This window comes from Falco punctatus (assembly GCF_963210335.1).
Source record: "Falco punctatus genome assembly, chromosome: 3".
Classification (NCBI taxonomy): Eukaryota; Metazoa; Chordata; class Aves; order Falconiformes; family Falconidae; genus Falco; species Falco punctatus.
Genome location: NC_137582.1, coordinates 69,287,118 through 69,306,386, shown reverse-complemented (window position 1 = coordinate 69,306,386; position 19,269 = coordinate 69,287,118). Strand labels below are relative to the sequence as shown.

Below are 19,269 nucleotides of genomic sequence, written 5' to 3'. Positions count from 1 at the left end.
AATTTCTCCTAGGCCCTGTGTTTCTAATTCTGGCAGCCTGTGATACATCACTAATCTCTAATTCCCTTACTCCCTAGGAACTGTCATTATTTTATGTATTGACTAATATAGTTGTCTCAGGGTAAATTTCCCCTGAAATCGAAGTTTACTTCTTGCATTAGAAGTGAAGCCTACTCCCTTTTATAAATGACAGACTCCTTTTATAACTTTGCATGTATTGCAAGCAGCCAAACTAGAAATGTATGGGGGTTTTGTTCATTTAGTTTTGTGGTTTTGTTTTTAATGAAGTATTAACTGTACTTCAAACTGAGCAAATTGGAAGGCCAAATACCTATTTGATGATTTCAATATTTTTTCTGATGAGAAAAATCTGATGAGACCTGAAGGTATCAGTAAATAGAAAAGTTGGCATCTCTGTTATTAGGAATGTCTTAAAGGCATTAATGCCAATAAAAGGTTCTACTTTGTTTCCATGAAGACCTTATGTAGCCTGAAGCACTGAATGGGTACAGTGTTTTATTTAAATTTAGACAAATTATTAAAAATACATTACAATACAAAAAATGAGCATATTGTTTAAGTAGGCATGCCATGTTAATTGAAAATACCCTTAAATAAATTTTAAATGAAAACGTGTAAGTAATACCACCCCATCCACCTCCCCAAGAAGCCTAACTAACTTCTGAGGGGCAAATCAATTTCTAATTTGTACTGATTCTTCTCTCATGGTTTTCACTTCACAGCCCTCTTCCTTTATAATATGTATTCATGTCTCTTCTGCAATAATTACAATAAGTTTTTGTTTCTGTTGTATTTTTGAATTTGAAATCGAGACTTTTGGCTCCGGTTCTGGTTTTGGCTGGGGTAGAGTTAATTTTGTTCATACTAGCTGTTATGGGTCTATGGTTTGGGTTTCTGCTGGAAACAGTGTTGGTAATACTTTTTAGTTACTGCTGAGCAGCGCTTACCCAGAGCCAAGGCCTCTTCTGCATCTCACCCCATCCCACCAGTGAGCAGACTGGGGGGGCACAAGGAGCTGGGAGGGTACACAGCTGGGACAGCTGCCCCCAACTGACCAAAGGGATATTCTGTACCATATGACATTGTACTGAGCATATGAAGCTGGAGGAAGAAGAAGGAAGGGGGAGATGTTCAGAGTTAGTGTGTTTGTCTTCCCAAGTAACCATTAAGCACGATGGAGCCCTGCCCTCCTGGGGGTGGCTGAACACCTGCCTGCCGATGGGAAGTGGTGGATGAATTCCTTGTTTTGCTTTGCTTTGCCTGCGTGCATGGCTTTTGCTTTGTCTATTAAACTGTCTTTACCTCAACCTATGAGTTTTCTCACTTTTACTCTTCTGATTCTCTCTCCCTCATCCCACTGGCAAGGGGGAGTAAACAAGTAAATGAGTGTCTGTGTGGTGTTGAGTTGCCGTCTGGGTTTAAACCATGACAGCTCCACAAACATAAATGAATTATTGGTGGAAAAATGGAGACAGTAGGTTTATTTACATGCAGAGAATAAATGAGGGCAAACATAAGATAGAAATAAATCAGGAAGCTTATTTTTATTTAAGAATTTTCATCTTTATTAATTTCTATGTCCCAACTTCCATTGGTACTGTTCTTTCTCATACATGTTGAAGTTTCTCTTTTACTTGACGCAAGTCTGGAACTGAGTGACACCTTTGCTGGTAGTGAACAGCTTGAAAATGGAAGACGAGATCCAATCAGACAGATTAATTAGAGTACCCAGTCAGGATAGAGCCTTGAATATTCACTGCACATTTTTTGGAAATACAGTACTGTGCAATCCTTGCACTCAGGCTGATTGATACCATCTGCCAGCCAATCATCCTTAGTGATCAGTGGGAAATAACTAAAAAGATTAGAGAACTAACATCCACAACAGTTTCAGGAACTGCTTAACTTAAAAAATGAGCACCCTTAAATAAACAATCTTGCATTAGCAACTGTGCAGTGTGTTGATTGAAAGACTGAATTTTATGGCAATACCTTGCATAATCATTAGCTTCAGTTTTACAAGGGGAAACTTCATGCAGAGATCAGATCACAGAGGCTGAGCAATAATGGCGAATGGTAGAGGACAGCCACGAGAATGGAAGAAAAACACTCCTGGTGGGAAGAAATCTTTTCTGGCTGTTTTAGCCATGAAACTTCAAAGCAAAACCAAAGTGGATGGCTTTTACTCTTTGAATGTTGTTCATCTGTGCTTAGCAGGTGCACTGATTTCTTAGATGTATGGCAAACTGGCTGGCTCTATAGGTGTGCCCCAGTCAGATGTTAGTGGGCAGTCAGAGGAGCACCTTATGTCTGTGCCTCTGTGCTGCCTGGTTTCTTCATTTGCATGGTCTAGGTAAGCAGATGAACAAGTGATAGTTCTGAATTCAAATATTAGTATCATGTGTGATGACAGCGTGACCAATTAAAGTGTAGGCATTTTATTTCTCATTGCATTAGCAATGCATCTTCTGCCTACCTTCAACCCATTCTTTTTCTTGACATCATTGTATAGACCAAGCAAGTATGGAAGAATTATTTCCTATCCTTTCATTGGCTTCAAAACAGTCCAATTATGATGGCAGTCCCCCTTTTCAGAGACACGTGAACACTTAACATTTTTGTTCCTGTGTATGTGCACAGCAAATAAATACTGAGCCTGTAGCAGGAATTAATGGTAAGATAATTCGATTTTCCTGTTAATTTTTTTTTTTTTTTTTAATTTGGGGGGACAGAAAGCTTTAATTGAGATTTTCCCTTTTGACTGAGGGAGCAGAGCTAATATCAGAAAAGGTAGGGAAGCACACACAGTGATGACTAATCTAATCATAAATGTTGAAACCTATAATGTGACTCTCAGACATGCCATGCAAGGGGTAACTTTTAGTCACCCTGCTCATTTAACACTTGTTGCCTGCTTTCATACCTGTAAACAAAAGCAGGGTTCAGTTCACCTTGTTCATTAGCTTTCATTTCCCAATTCATTTTCTAATGCTTGATGGAAAGTGAATGAACCTTTTGGCTTCTAATGCTTCAATGTTATGCTTTCAGCTCCTTGTTTTCACTTCCAGTTTGTACTTCTTTTGTTCTTGCTTTTTTGAATCTTTTTCTTTCACTTATATCCTGTTCTGCTCCCCATCATCCTACTCCTCCCCTATCATCCTTTCACTTCTTTCTATATTCCATTTTCCTTCCAACCTCCCCAGTTTAGATTTTTGTTTTATACCTTCTAGTTCACTCACATTTTTGTCTTTGCTGAATTTTTGGTATTTTAAATTGATTCCTTGATTCCAGACAGCAATATCTGTGGTTCTCTAGCCTGCCTTTCAGTGTTGCTTGTGTTGCGGGTAAGCAAAAGGCCAGCTGAGAAGCTTGTTCTCTGTAATGAGTATACTTCATGGTACAGTTGATAGAGTCCTTGATGAGAGTCTTTTACAGTAGGAGTAGCTAAGTAGTAGCTAAAACATCGTGTTCTCTGCAGAGTAAATACCTTGGTTAGCTGCCAAGTTTCTGTTTGATTATAAGGAAATTGGAAAGGGATATCCATCCAGGTCTGATAAAGCAATTGTTCATTTCTTTTAGGAAAAAACTGAGGAGAAACACGTTATTAGAATAGCTGATACATTTGGCATTTCATGTATTTATCTGTGTATCTGCAAGGCTTGTGGGTAAAATAGACACCTGCTAAATGTATGGTGTGACTGATGGTAAAAATGGATTCTTTTCACAGGTTTGTTCTTTACAACCAAGCAGGCTTAAGAATTTTGCCATTTACATAACACAGCATAAATTGTTTCACAGTAAATCTGCTTAGCAACTTTATTTATGGAAGAATGACATGTGCATTTTCTGTGACACCTAATACTTTGTGTCTTTATTTTGTCAAAATTGTTGTTTTACTCCCTTGTCCTCCAATTATTTATAGTTAAGCTCTGGTTAGGCGCTTTGTCTGAAAGGTAAGGTTCAATAGGTTTCTTTTACAGTGTAGAATTTTGTGTTTGAAGCATTAACATGTGGCACTTCCATGCAATGCTTTTTATTTATTCTTTTCCTGTGGGCTTTCAGATGCAAAATAACATGCGATTTGGCCTTTTAAAAGTATTTAATTGCTGGGGTGTGAATCTGTCATGAAAAATCAGGATACTTTTATTATTTTGGCCCCAGACACTGTTTTCTTCCTGGTTTAGACATACAACCATGCTTCCAGATCTCCTCTCCATTGGTGCATAATAAGTTTTTTATTTGTGTTGTGGCAAGATGCAGAGTTCACATTTAGGGTCTGGTTGGGGGTAAGCATGGAAAAAAACCACAACCCAATGAAAAGACATTAGTTCCTGATCTCTCTGGTCTCTGCCCTGGGGAAAATCTTTGCCTTTTCTTCCTATACGTGCTTCATAGTTACTGCTGAAGTACAGTTGGGGGATGTGCTTCAGATACTTCCTTGCACAAACCTCGTTTGGAGGAACAAATTAACCCCAGCAGCAGCTTTTCTAGCACCCTTGGGATTTCTTTTCTCCCTGTCCTCTCCATGGGCAATTGGCTGATGTGTATGTACATGCAAGTGTACATGAATGGCCATGCACCCACTCCCACACGCATGTTCTCCCCAGCTTGTTCTAGCCCAGAAACATCTTTTTTATTGTTGTGGGATATTTTGCCTTTTCTCTCTACCTCTGTGCTTTCTAGCAAGTTTCTGTTTGTGGCAGGTCACTGAGCAAGTTAACAGTGGGGGTCTTTGGCAGTTGTGAGCTGATGTCCTTGAGTTGGTCTGTTGAACTTGGTTTTGTTCTTTGCACTTTTGACATGAGATGGCCTTTTCCAAGGGAATCTGAAGGTCTCTAGTGAGTAGCCAGCTCCTTACTGGTACTTTGTGTACCTGTCCTCAGGGATGACTTATTCTGTGGAGTACTGAAGGAAACGAGTTCTGCCTAAGAAATTATTCATGAAGATTTTCCATGCTGCTCAGGGCTTTAGGTGGAAGTTGTAGTGGAAATGCTGTGCCAAGAAAAGCCTCTGACCACTCTAGCATGGACTAGAAGGGGTTTGCTTCTTTCTTTCTGCCCCATTCAATTCTTTCAGCTCCTTTTTAAAACTGGGGTTTTATTTACGTTGGTTTACTCACCAACAAAGCCTCTTCTGATAAAAGCAAAGGACTCTGTCAGAGGATTCCTTTTCCTTGAGATGGTGAATTAATCAGTGCTGCTCTGTCTTCATTACTGCATGTAGCCAAATGATAAACTTCAAGGCCAGACTGGTCCTTTGGTCCTTCTAAGCTGCAGTCAGCAGCTATAGGACTACTTGGCTTAGGCAGGTGTGACTGCAGAGTAACATGGATCTTAGAGAATGAGCACCTTGCTGTTTTGTTGCACTTTATAGCTAGTTTATACTTTTGCAGCTTCTTTGCTGCTATGTAAAGTTTAGCATGGAGCAACAAATTCCACTCTGCTGTCTTTGGGTAAAGCCACTCCAACTGATGGAGGTGTAAGTGTGGACCCTACATAGAGAAGTTTCATTTCTGACTTCTGTGGTTCAGATAAATGATTTATTCAATATCACTGCTTAGTGGACTGCAGGTGAAAGCTCAAGATTTCTGTAACAGAACAATATTTAGTATTCTAGTCTTTGTGGTCTTAGCAATGTGGCATGTAAGTGTACAGGGTAAAGAGGAATACGCACTTTCAATTCTACAAATAAAAAATGTTTTAAGGGCAAAGTGACTTTAACAGACCCATTAACTAACAAGAGGATTGGATGGTTTGTTGCTCTGGAAATAAGGTATTAGTCTAAATTTCAGAGGTACTCAGTGCAAGTTACAATTTTTGCCCCTATTTTCTTTGTTAATTTAGGCATATCACTTTAACCATAGTGTTAATGACCTCAAAGACTATTTTCTCCGTGGCAGTACTGCATAGCCTGGAGCTGCTTTCTTTATCACAATTAATATTTGTTTGCCTTGTAGAAAGCAGTTTACAGTAAAGACAGATATCTTTCCTTTTCTCCTAATTTACTGGCTTCTACAAAACTCTGACTGGGACTTCAGGGGTACAGGACCAGGAAGTTACGTGCAATTCTGGGGACATATTTTCTGTAGAGAGAAAATACCTAGTGAAACAAAATGAAAAAGACTATACATGCCATATTAGAAAGACTCTGCTGCAGGAGGTGATTTTGTGGTGTAAGCATCATGTCTAAAATATTTATTGTCCTTGTGGACACAAGTTAAAATTTAGGCAGAATTGGCTTAGACCTCTGCTCCTGAGTTGCAATAAACTGCACATATGTGTTCTTTGCAGATTTAAAATGTGAAGCATTTTTGGATATGGCATGGTTCTTGTGTTTAAAAGAGAAAACGTGAAATGGACTGTAGAAGATACAGATGTTGCACCAGACATTTTCCCTCTCTGCTTCTGCTGTTAAGCAGGCAGTTTTCTGGCCACAGAGTGTGCAAAGTGGTTTGAAGTGAAAGTCACTATTTAAGTACAGAAATATGGAAGCATCGCTTGTGTGAAGAATTGTTAGGGAAAAAAAGGCAGAAACCCCTAATATACTCTGATGTCTGTCTACTTAGCTCCAAATTCAAAATGAGGGAGGGGAAAAAAACCCTTCCAATTCATCTTAATAAGATGACCATAAGTTGGCAAGTCTTTATTTTTATTACTCTGTCTACTCCAACATCCTCAGATAGGAGTCAAATTGTTGGCACAGAAACATCCACTTTTCTTGGTCTTGTTCCACTCTGCTTCCAGTATTAGCTTGAGGACTCTATACAGGATTAATCTAAAGGGAGAAAAAAAGCATTAAGCAAAGCAATAAAGATAATTAATGTAAGTTTGAAAGAGATATTTTCCCTTTCTTCTGCCATTCCTTTGCTGCAAACGTGCAAACATTTTTCCTTACAGTGGGAGGCTGAGAGGTGCTATTTGCTTTACTAGAATATAGCTTCCCCAAATCATCTCTTCTCCACTCTGCTTGCCCTGGTCTTAAGGGCTGTCATCAAGGACTGCCTTATATGTTACTGGAGTTCACTGTTGTTTCAAGCTAATCTTGGATATCAGCTAAAGCCATCAAATCCATCACGTGCAGCTGTGCAGTGAGTCTGGGAGGACTCAACTCCAAGTTATTCAGCCTTTTTAATTTTTATTTTTTGGTCTTGTTTTGTTCATGACATATTTATGATCAGTGGGGTTGAGATGAAAAGTCTTTATGTACACACATGCAAAAATCAGTGGTATACTTTTTTTTTTTCCTTTTAATGATATTTCATTCCAACAAGCTCTTTCTATCTAGCCAGGGTTCTGCTTAATTAGATATTTAAATGATTGGAGCAATGCTGTTTCTTTAACTCCTAACTGCTACAAATACATAGGAAACATACTGTTGGCGGCATTTAATCAACAGCAGTCAATTTATCATTTTCACAGTTTTAGTGAGTGGTTATGAATCACTAAAATCACAGGTATTGTAGATGCAGTGTTGTGGCACTATCATTAACAAATATACAGTGCACAGAGGGATGACTTGGTAATTGAGTGGGACTAATAAGAATACATCATTTAGCTGTGTGTGACAAACTGTGCCTCAAAACACAACCATGGAAAATTCACGTTTTGCTTAATAAATAAATTACACAGCCAATGTATTATACATAATTTGTGTCCTCATGGATTTGAATGATATATAATGCATGGTCCAAGTCATTTATTTATTAAGACTAACTATATATATTGTAGGTGGGGAATTTTAAACTCCAGAGTAAGACCTGCATAGGTAACTGTTACAACTACTGAGTTTGACTGGGCAGCAAACGAGGCTGTGCATTTGGGGAGCTGCAAACACAGGCAAGTGTTTCTAATGTTACAGGCTCCAGTGTGTTTATAAACGTCACCTTCCTCCATTAATTTGAGGCATAAGAGGAGTGAAGCTGAAGCTTCACTGGAGAGGTCAGTTGCATGCTACTTATTCAGTGAAGGAAAACAAAGTATTTCCTCAATAAAAAGGAAATACTGAATGAGGCAAGGAGCATTGCTGCTTTGGGGTAATAACCAGCACTTCTTCCGTAATGTTTTGGAAGGGGTTGTTTTACACTTGTGGACATCTAGGCCTGTTGACCAATTCAAAGAAAACAGCAAATAAAAACCCTTTGTGCTCTAGAGCATCTTGGAGAGGCAACAGAATACTTGACCTACTGACGCTTTCAAAATAATGTTCAATAGGTACACTAAAGTTTTTCAGCTAACATGCTCTGCAGCTGGCCTATGGCATTTTGTTTCAAGACTTTCACAACTCTGTATTTAAACTAGTCTTTTCTCCAGATTCCTCCAATTTTTTTCCTGGTGTCTAGCAACTCTGATTTTATTTCAGGAGTATCTGTTTGTTTTCTTCTGCCTGGCTGACTGAAGTATCTTGTAGGATCCTTCTTAGAGCATCTAAATTTAAATACATTCTGAAAAAGAAATCTTTTTTTTATTTTTTATTTTTATTTTAAAACATCATTGCTGCTGTGAATGCCCAATTAAAAGGAAAAAATGAGCACTAAATAGGTCTTATTAACTTACATTGAAGAGCATTCAACAATGATTATTTCTGATTTACATTGAACAGTATATATGGAGTCAACAACTTCCACCTTAAGTTTCCCCTGAAACATTACCTATAGACTGCATAAATTTGCATGTAAACAGGCTTTTACAGGGAGACTAGAACGGTCCTTTTTCTCACACTGGTGAAAAAGCTTGGCTTACTAAAAAGAACATGTATAAAACCACTGAGAGTAGCCTAGGCTAATCTGTGAGGGGTGGAAGTACTAGCTTGAGGATACTGTAAAGGCTGATTTCTCAGTGGTTAATTATAAAAAAACACCCCACAACAAAACAGAAGAACCCCCTTTCTTTTCATACTTCAGCACTAAGTCAGTGATTTTATTGCTTTTTTTTTTTTTTTTTGCGTGAGATATTTGTAACCAATTCTGAAACTTCGCCAAGACATAAAGTTGCAGAAGCTTTATCCAGATCTGAATTTCTTTGGCACTGCAGAGGTGTCTGAGATTTCTGTTCTACTTTTGGGAAGAAACCCCTCAGATTTAACTCTTTCTTTGCATCATGTTTTGGCTTAAACTTAAACTTAACAGGCTTAAAACAAACTTTCTGAGAGGAAACCTGTGAATTTGTTTCGAGCAAGCCAAGGCTGAGAATCACTCAATGCACAGTGTTGAGCTAGCTCAGATTTGCAGTCAGCAAATAGGCAAAAAATTTGTTGTTTCTCTTTCAGGTTTGGGATGTTATTGTGCTTAGCATTTAAAATGAACTGAAATAACGAGAGCTGGGTAAACGAAAAGCAAAATGTTAGAGAACCAACTTGCCTCACTGGGCATAGTTTCCTTTCTGGAGCTGCAAAACAATGTGTACCAAGTTTTGAATCCTACCTGATAGGCAGCCATCCACAGCATGTTTAATATTGCCTTGGATGGTGCTTCTTTAGCTGCTGCTGGGGTCCAAACTGAATGTGTAATTCTTCACGTAAGGAGGTCTGGTAGCTGTCAGCACTTCGTTGCTTGTTTTATCCTTAAATATCATCCTATAAAGATGTTCAGTGCAGGTGATTTCCCCTTTTTTAAAAATTTATTTTTGGTCACTAAACTGCGATTACTTTAATTGAAGGGTTTCACAGCTGAAGGGATAGCAAAGACGTGGTAACATCCTACCATCTGCTTGCTCACAGAGCACCACACAAGGAGAAATACCTTAATATCTATGAAAATATCAGCTTCACATCAAAAAGTGAAACCAATGAGAAGCTTAAACCTATTGATCTATTGTAAAGTATGACTAAATGGATAACATGAATTTCCTAACTTTCCAGAAAATAAGAGCACAAGGCCTTTGGGAATTTCACAGCCTGGCTGCATATTGTATCAGTCCATGGATGTTGTTGATTTGTTTTCTTCAACAGGGTTGTACCTTATCTGAGAGCAGGCTTTTCATCTTTTCTGTCTGTGGAGTCAAGATGATCTTACAGTTGGTTTTGTAGCTGACTTAATTTAAATTCAAATTGAAGCATGACTATATTTGACAATAATTCCGTACAGATTCTAGCCACTAACTCTTCCCTGATTTGTCTTGTCAGTGCTTTGGGGTCTTTCTTTTGACCCTGCTGTAATCTCCTTTTTCTTTTTCTTTGGTAGAAAACCACCAGAGCTGAAATTTCTAGAGAAATGCTACTAACCAAGAGTTATCTTAAAATCATTCACTTGAGAAGGGCCAAAGTGCTAAATTTTCACAGCTCCAAAACACATTAGTGGAAGTATTACACATACTGACCCCTTAGTGAAACCAGCCTGGTGTTCACAGGCAGTGGGACTGGGTTATAAAAACTCTGCATGCCTTGGCACTAAATACAGTCTGTGGGTAAATGACTACAGTGGTCCCAACTGTCCGTGAAAGAAATGAGTGAAAATGTAGCGTGCCAGTAAACTTATTTCACCTTCTTTCCCAGTAATTTTTGGACAGATTTCAGCAATGGGGTAGGCTGCATCTGTCTGCTTCCTCCCGACTCTAGTCAGAGAAAATAGTGAGACTCAGGGTAAGACATGGAATTAATTGCAATGCATCGTCCCCTCTTTTAATGCTTGTAACAAGCCAATGAGCACTGAAAGGACCCTTGGTATAATAATGTGTAAAAAAAAAAAATGATTAAGGCTGCTGGGTAACAAAACGTCCTTGGTATAATTTGAGTCATTTCTCTTTGTGGTTCTATTATTAACCCTAAAAAAGCCAGTGCCTGCATTTTGGTACACTGCCTTGCTAGCCCAGTGTTTCCGATCTAGAATTCCCAGAATTAAACCTATGCTAGCAGAACTGCAAGATAAAAATGCAGGCACAGGGATGGTTAGGCCCCTGCAGTCACTGAGATAAATTAAATAATTTAAATTGACCTAGGGGCCTGTGTGTAGAATAATCCTCCACTTAGATGACCCAGTGATTCTTAACTCATTTCTAAGTCTGTATCCAGTCAATGTGAAAGTGTTAATGTTCCTGTATCACAGTACACTGATTACACTTATCTTTTTCATACCCAATAACCAGAGACAATGATTATATTATTCATAAGATATTTTTACCTGAAGTAATAAAGCATGCAGCTTTAGTTATTATTTCCTAATCTTTTTTTTTTTTTTTTTTTTTTAACTGTACCTTTTTCTTCAGCCCCAGGGATAACCCTACAATTTATATTAAAAAACATTCTCTCCTTGCACACCTTTCCTTTTTTATCTCTGTCTGTGCTAAGCTGGTATAATTGTATCAGCAATGTCATGTTTCTGTGAGCATTCTTGTACCTTTCAGGGAATACTATCCCTGCAGGGCTGGCCAAAACATCCTTTCTTTTTAAATTGAAAACTAAAATTGGAGAGTGTTAATGTGGGAGAAATGCTTATATCGGCACGTCTTCTCTTACCTTAATCGGGTAATACACAAGGTAAAAATAGTCTGACATGTCCGCAAACAGTTACTGTGCTGCCCCACCATATGCTGCCCTAGTGTTCCAGATGGACGGAGAATCTGTGAAAGTCATGTTTCATGAGCATTCCCTTCAGGCTCCCGGGAACCTCCAGGACACAGCTGGAGAGACGTATGCACACACCAGTGCAGCAGCGTGGGGGTACATGTGTGTACGTGTGGGAAATAACATTAATGTTTGGTAGGCAAAGAGGCTGGTTCTAAATAAGTCTTGGGACAACGAAAGGGCAGGGGGGGGAGTGAGGTGGAAATCTTGCATTTGACTTCACATGGCATGCCAAGATTTCCAAGAGGGATTTCTAACACTCATTGGCCCTCAAATTCACCAGCTTGTAAGACTTCATATAATTTCTAGTGGTGATTCTACACATTATGCCAGGGAAAGATGGTACAAATGTACAGGCAACTGATGAATGGGTTTAATCCCTGCCCAAATAATCACGCAGGAGAACAATTGTTTTTCTGCATCTTTGCTCACTAGTGTTCCTTGTAGTACAAGTACTTCTGACCAAAAAGGTGAAGGGAAAGAGAAAACTCCCAATCTTTCTGCAAGGCCATCAGTAAAATTTGGATTTACATTTAAATAGCAACATCCCAGAGTTTTTCTCTCCTGAGACTTTCAGTTGTGTTTTAATGTCCTAATTAACATTCTTGATTCAGACACTGCAGGAAGATTTTTATCTGGCCACAGTTACTTGACTATGTCATATTTAACATGACTGCTAAGAGTTATTTGTTCTGCTAAAACTTACACATGACTGCGTTAGAGTTAGCCAAAACATGGCTAGAAATCTGACTATTAATCTGTGGGTCCCTGGGAGCATGGGACAAAGAGCTTGAGTCATCCTTTAATGCACCCCCACTTGTTTAGCTGCTGTAGCTGCCCCTCTGCTCAACCTGCAGGTGGCCCAAGGAGGTCTGCTTTTCACCCAGCAGGGCTTTTACCTTTTGCTGGTTTTCTTCTTCCTTCCCGTGCATGAGCACTTGGACTCTGTCTTTGTCTTCCAGCAGGAGGGCAGTAAGTCAGGGGAAGGTGTGCTTCTCCGTCTGCCTTCCCTGCTCAGCTGTGCTGCAAGATGAGGCAAGTGAAATCCCAGTGAAGCAAAACCCCAGTCTTACCCTAGATGGGCTCACACATAGGCATGGGAGTGCTCGGTTGCTGCTGTGCATAACCATGTTTCTAAATATAGGGCTACCTCCCCCTTTCATAATATGTCTAAAGTTACAAGCAGGGGGCTATCTGTAGGAAGCTATAAACATGGTAGGAAGACATTCACCTCTTTCACTACAGTTAAGCTTACAGTTATTTCCTATGATGTGCTCTTGAGTCATATAATTTTCTGGAAAATAGTGAACTGCGCTGATGGCCCTGACATTAAATTAAGTTTGAGCTAATTGATATTTCATGGCCAAAAAAAAGTCTTTTGTTGAAAATTTCCCAGCCAACTATGTTCTTAACCAGTACCATAATATAGAAAAACATGCAGTTGTTGAGTGACTCGTTGCCAGCCCTTCCCACTCTGTGCATAGTCTGGCCTTTTCAAATGACAGTGTTTTTACAGCTGATGTTAAACCAAAGGCAAAACACAGCATAAGTTCTCTGTATTACGCAGATAATCAGTGATGTTTGTGAGGTTATGTTGAACATGGGTGGCCTGATTGACCACTGAAAGTTTCTGTATAAACTGCAGAAAAAACCCCTCTAAAACCCTGCCCTGAAAGATAGTTGTTGCCTTTCCAAATCATTTAAAAAAGAATAAATCCATTAAAATACATCACTGGTAGCAACCACCTAGAGTTTCTATCATGCAGAGGTACTCACAAAGCTTTTATTCATGGGTGGAAGGTGATTCTCTGTCCTTTGTAGGTAAAAATGCTTCTGTGCACAGAGAATTTATATATTTTTACTAGGCAGTGAGCCCACACATCCAAATTTGCTCTAGAAGTAGCAAAGTTTCACTCGTGTTTTAGGTGGCACTGCTTATCCTGAGATCCCTTCCTTTGCTGGGAGGACAGTGCTGGTGGCGATGGCAGCTTGTGGATGGCTGCTCACTCTCCACAGGGGAAACAGCCCAAAGCGAGAAGAAAAAAACCCACCTCATAAAAGCTCTAGTTCAGAGTGGAGCTGGGGGGAGAAGGGAAAAGCTTTGTCAGTGAGGCAGAAGCTTGAGAGCAAGCACTGCATGTTGGCATTTGTTTTGGCTGCCGTGGCCCTGAGGGCACCCGTAGCCCTGCCTGTCCCTGCCCGGCCCTCCAGGTCTCCCCCCACCTGCCCAGGGCCCAGGAGCCCACCTCACCCCCTGAGGCCATCAGCCCCAGCCCCAGCGATGCTGCAGAGGGGCCGGTCTCCAGCCCCCCCAGCCCTGCCCTGCCCGGACATGGGCCCCCACGCCAGGCCCACCCGCGGGCCCATGGTGCAGCCTGGCCAGGCCTTGCCCCAGTCCCCGGGAAGGCGCGCGCTGCCCGGTGCCCCCCGGTGCTCCCCAGTGCCCGGCTCCGGGCTGGGGGTGGGACAGGCCCTGGCTGCCGGGCCCTGCCCTGACAGACCCCCACGGGTCCCCACACCGCTCCTGGCCCCCCAGGGAGCCCTGACGTTTGTGGACCCCTCCCTACACATGCCTGAATTTATCTTTAATTCTGTACAAAACCAACACGTGCTTTCATGCAGATAGTGCCAGCTGACATAGGAATAGAAAGGTAATATCCTGCCCGTCTGTTTCTATAACTTGATCATATAAACAGGGACAGTATTTTAAAACTAAAAAAAAAAAAAAACAAAACCAAAACCCAACAAAAAACCCACCAAAAAAAAAAAAATCAATGCAATTTTCTATTCATTCCCATCAGAGAGGAAAAGGCCTTGGCCTCATCCACAGCAAGCTTTGCCCCCTGTAAGGCACCGCATCCTCTGCCTTCCTTCCCTTCTTTCAGGGGTATAAATTAATATCTCATCATTGACCATAATATGCCCTGTAACTGTGTTTATTATTACTGCATATTTTAGACAGGTGGTAAGTATTGGCACTTTTTATTATGCTGATAAACAATGTCTGACTGCCAGGTGAAATGTGTTGTTGGGGTGATTTCTCACCTCCCCGCAGCCTCCTGTGGATTTCTGCCCAGGGCTGCGGGAGCCAGGCCCCTCTGCAGCGCTCTGCTCCCCTGTCCTGCGGGGACCAGCCAGGGGCAGCCACCCTTTGCCAACCCACGCTTTCAAGGGAGGTAAAGGCACAATGGTGCGGAGCTCTTAGAAAACAGAATGCAAATACAGGCATCTTCTTCGCTTGCCTCCGGTCCCCACTGCCTTCATGAGTGCTGCTGCTCTCTCAGATCCTTTTCCTTTACTCTGCAGCAGCACTGGTGGTCCTGGTGCCCACACTCCTGAACTGCTGCTATTTCCCAGGCTTGGAGTGGGCATCTGGCGTGGGGTGGCCAGGAGGCGCGGATATATTTGGCTGCTTATTGAAGAATCCTTAGGCACACACCCCCACTGCTTCTTACATGATGCTGCCTGACACCTATCAGGTTCACACATAGTGCTCACACATACCTGATATTGCCTCACATGTATTGGAGCCTTTCTCAAGTATCTTTCAATCTCTTCTCTTGCAGCATCACATCTATTTACCAGCTTTGCTTCTCAGACACCTTGCAGCATGCCGCAGAAGGGGTGTGTGTGTCTGTGCAGTATGTCTGCGTGGAGCACTGTAGGGAGATACCTGGGGGAGATTCAGACACCTGGGAGCAAATTCACCTTGATGGTGCTGGCGGCACTAACACTGTTATGTTGCTTCCAGTACATAAATTGGCTTGGCTATGTTTTCAAAGTGTACATTATATATACAAGTGTGCAGTGTCTTGTCTGGCAAGAACAGCAACCATTTTTCCTCTGCAACCCTCTTGTCCAACTAAGAGACGAATATAAAGAATTGTATGCAACTTATTTATAGATCCATTTTTTCACACCTGCAAACCTTAAGCACTAAGTGAAAAAACCCATGAAAATAATATTGGTTTACAACTTCACTTAGATTCTCAAAAGTCAGAAAATACCAGAATTTGGGTTGTTGATGCCTCTTTGTTCATTTGATGGCTTTGTGCACATGTAGTCATTCATTACTGAAGGGTGCCATTTTTCCCCCAGCCTTTACAGGTTGAATCTGAGTTCTCTAATCAAAAGGGCTGTGGTAGGGATGTAGTGTATGAGTTAAAAGGTCACAGAAAGGAAATGCTGGTATAAGATAACTGACTTTTGTTTAAATTTATCTTAGCAGTACTGATTTTGGTTTCCATAGCGGGGATCATCCTGTGTTTTCTTTCTTTCCTTTTCTGGATGTCCATTAGGAAATGATGAAGTAACTTTGAATTAAAAACTTAAGATTAAAGAAGGAATCTAATGTTGATTTTATCCACTTCATGTATTTTTGTGGCATTTCAGACTTCTTTCATCAGATATACCATCTACTGTCACTGTTGAGGTGGGTAAAGGGATAGGTATGCGCAAGAGATGCAGGGCTTAGGATCTAAAGTCACAAAGTTTCTTTCCTTTCCCCATAAGGTGCTGCTGTGAAGCCTGTAGGGTGTCACAGAACCAGTGTCTCCACAGTGTTGCATGGGACACTTAATCCCCAGGTCACCTTGCCTTGATTGAAGATAGAGGACTTCCTTTAGTACTCATCCATACCATCCACTTTTGTTTCAGTGGCTATGGTTGTGGTAGCTACCGAGTTTACAAGAGCCAGTACTTTGAGTAATAAAAATTTGCAACTTATCAAGTATAATATTGAGTAAGAGATAATGCAGTACAGTGGCTCAGGTGGGCTTCTGTCCTAGGTGCACTTCTTTTGCTAGTGCTATACAAGTGACCCTGAATGAAGTGAGGAAAGGGAAAGTACATGGCAAAAGGTTTGGAGTAGGATATATGTATTATGTAGTCTTTTTACTGGAGATTTGCTGGGTCTGCAAGCCTCTGTACAGAAGTGAAGCTGCATACTGTTTTCCTGGGACAACAAAGTACAGTAATAGTCTCAATTGATCACAAAAAAATAGTAGGACCCTTATGTCATATCATATGATGTGCTAATTAAAAACCTAGAAATCAAATCCAGTCCTAACTTAGATCTTTCCATTACTGGGGGAATTCTGCATTGTGCTCCATCTGGGCATGCTGCCTGCTTTGGGGAGAAGAAGGAACTGATCCATGCTACCATTATGTCATCTCATAGTGCTTGTCCATTGGTATTATGGAGACATTCTGGTGAGGGATGCAGTACCCTGAATGTGAAATTCCCTGATAACTGGGTGGCTAAAAGCTAGATCTGGATTTTGATGCCAGCGGCCATCTCTATTTAAAATGCAAGATAAATTAATCTCCTCCCCCAACATTATCAGAATCCCGCAGATGGTGTTATTATAAATAAGTTCTGTTTATCTAAAAGTATTAGCATTTAACTCTGGGAGGAATGGTTGTTGTCATGTGTGGTTCAGATCTTTATGGATGCTAGGGGTTTCTTTTGCCTCCAGCAGGATGAATATACAAAAAAAAAAAAAAAAAAGAGAGAGAGACAAAAAAAGAAATATATATGTACTTGTCTTACTGGAATATACATTCTCTTCTAGTCTTTTATTTGTTAATATTTAGCTGAGCAACTGAAGTTATGGAAGGAAAAAGTGTTATTCATAAGTGTGCAAATAACATTCATGAGAGTCATTTAAGCTAAAGCTACCATAGCCATGCTCTTTATCATAGGTTGGTAACTAAAACTGGGGACAGAGAATAAGCTTGTTGCAAAGGAACATAAGGGTTAAGAAATAATTTTAAGGAAGAGGAGTTGGGTTAGGTAGTTTGGGTGAAGGTGGGGTTGGTAATGAAAAACCTCCTGAAAGAAACCAAGCTACAATCAATTTTTAGACGCTTCTGTGAAGAAAATGAGGTAATCCAATCAAGGAATGCAAACAGAGCCATTTGGTTAGATGACCAATTACATTGGGGCAACAGTGACTCATTAATATTTGTGCCATATGTTTATGAAGAATCCAAGGGCTACATTAAGCAAACTTGAAGCAACTGGGACTTAACAGGTAACTCATGGAGAGAAAAAAAGGCCTAGAGAAATGATTAACTTTATTCACTGGGAATGGTATGCCTCCCTTTACGAACAAAGTCGTACTCAATGTCCTTGCCCTACTATATTAATGATGGGCTTTGCCTTACTGTCTATATTTTGCTCTGAATCATTTTGGATAACTCAGGTTGATGAGCTTTCTGTTTTTCCTTGAAACGTAGTCTGTGTTCCTTAAATGAAAGGAAATGTAAAGCTCTTTACATTTATGCAGTCATTAATTAACCTGCAACAACTTAGTGGCACCAAGGGACTGAGTGTGTTAAAAATAGACATCAAAGTCAATGACAACTTTGACTAACTTCTCTGTTTTTTTGTCACTGAAGCACTTAACTGTGTTTAATTGAACGGGCTACCTGAAATCATAATGATGTACTATCATATATTAAGACCGTCAAGGTTTTCATTGGTCATATGCTTGTTGTTCTCTTAGTCCACTTCATATTTAATGCCCTGTAATGTACTGCTGCTCTATGTCTCAAACCAGTTCTAAGAAGCAATGTGTTTTAAAAAAGTCCTGTGTTGATCAGTGATTCAGGGATGGGAAAACAGGTTTCTTTGTTCCTAGTAGTTTGCTTCCCATTTGGAGCTGAAAGTGCTGAGCTGGAGAAACTGAAGTTCAAACTATACGATCATGATGTTTGGCACAGTCAGATAGTTTGGTGTTCAGAGGGACAGAAGGTCATAGGTGACTCATGAGTGTAGAGAGCTTTTTAGCAAAAGAAAATTTCCTAGTACAGATAATCCAAGGTCAAATGTTGAAGCCGAAAGTACAAGCCAGGAGAGTAATTCTGTTTCAGGGATTTACACTTTCATTTGCTACCATCATAACCTGGGGAAGGGGAGAAGCTCTGTGACTAAATGTCTCTTTAGATACTCATGTCTGACATGTTAAACCTCAGAGCTCTTGTTTGATGCTAAAGACATCCTCAGATTTGTTATGCAGATACTTGGCTATTATTTCTGTACTGTTCACAAAAGCAGCTGTTTTGATAATGTGAAGGCACTTTGAGCTTATCCTGTGCTTAAGCCCTAGTAGGACTCACATGCTGCACCTGCAGCTAGGATTTAATATGGTAGGCATGCTTTGAATACATTATAGTGCTCAGAAAATATAATATGGAAATAATTATTCTTCTTATGCATTAATTAATATAGGCTGTTTAAAGCAGCCAACTAGGATGTGGGAGAGTAAAACTCCACTCTAGTGAAGGGAGGATTTGAGGCTTGGGACATCCATGGAGTGCTACATGGCACCAAATCCCACATGGAGAGAAATGCTAAGCTTCAGCCTAAAGTCAAGCCCTTAAATTTTTTTGAAGAGCAGGTCTTATGCCACTTCTTTTGCTTATGAGCAAAATTCACCTGAGCTGTCTTAGGCTTTTTTGCAGCCTGCATTGCCTTCTTTGAATTCCATCCATAGATGACTGCTGGCACCTGACCCACAGCTGGCATTTCCATTCATTAGGTGCCAAGACTAATGGCAAAAATGGCAAACCTGAAGTTTACAGTGCTGAGTCTAACCCCTTTTGTGAATCCAGCTCAGTTTGCTTTTTGCCTAGAATTAATAAATGCAACAGAATTCTTCAATGGGCCTCATGTTTTTTTGGACTACT

General features: G+C 40.4%; 1 long non-coding RNA gene across 1 annotated transcript in view; it reads right to left on the bottom strand.

Annotated features, from left to right (window-relative positions):
- LOC308060144 overlaps positions 1-19,269 on the bottom strand; it is a 72,686-nt gene that overhangs the window by 17,449 nt on the left and 35,968 nt on the right. Inside the window, exon 2 of the long non-coding RNA XR_013926619.1 lies at positions 1-19,267. This exon is cut by the window's left edge and continues 17,449 nt beyond it. This is a non-coding gene — a long non-coding RNA (uncharacterized lncRNA). The remainder of the gene's footprint in view (positions 19,268-19,269) is intronic.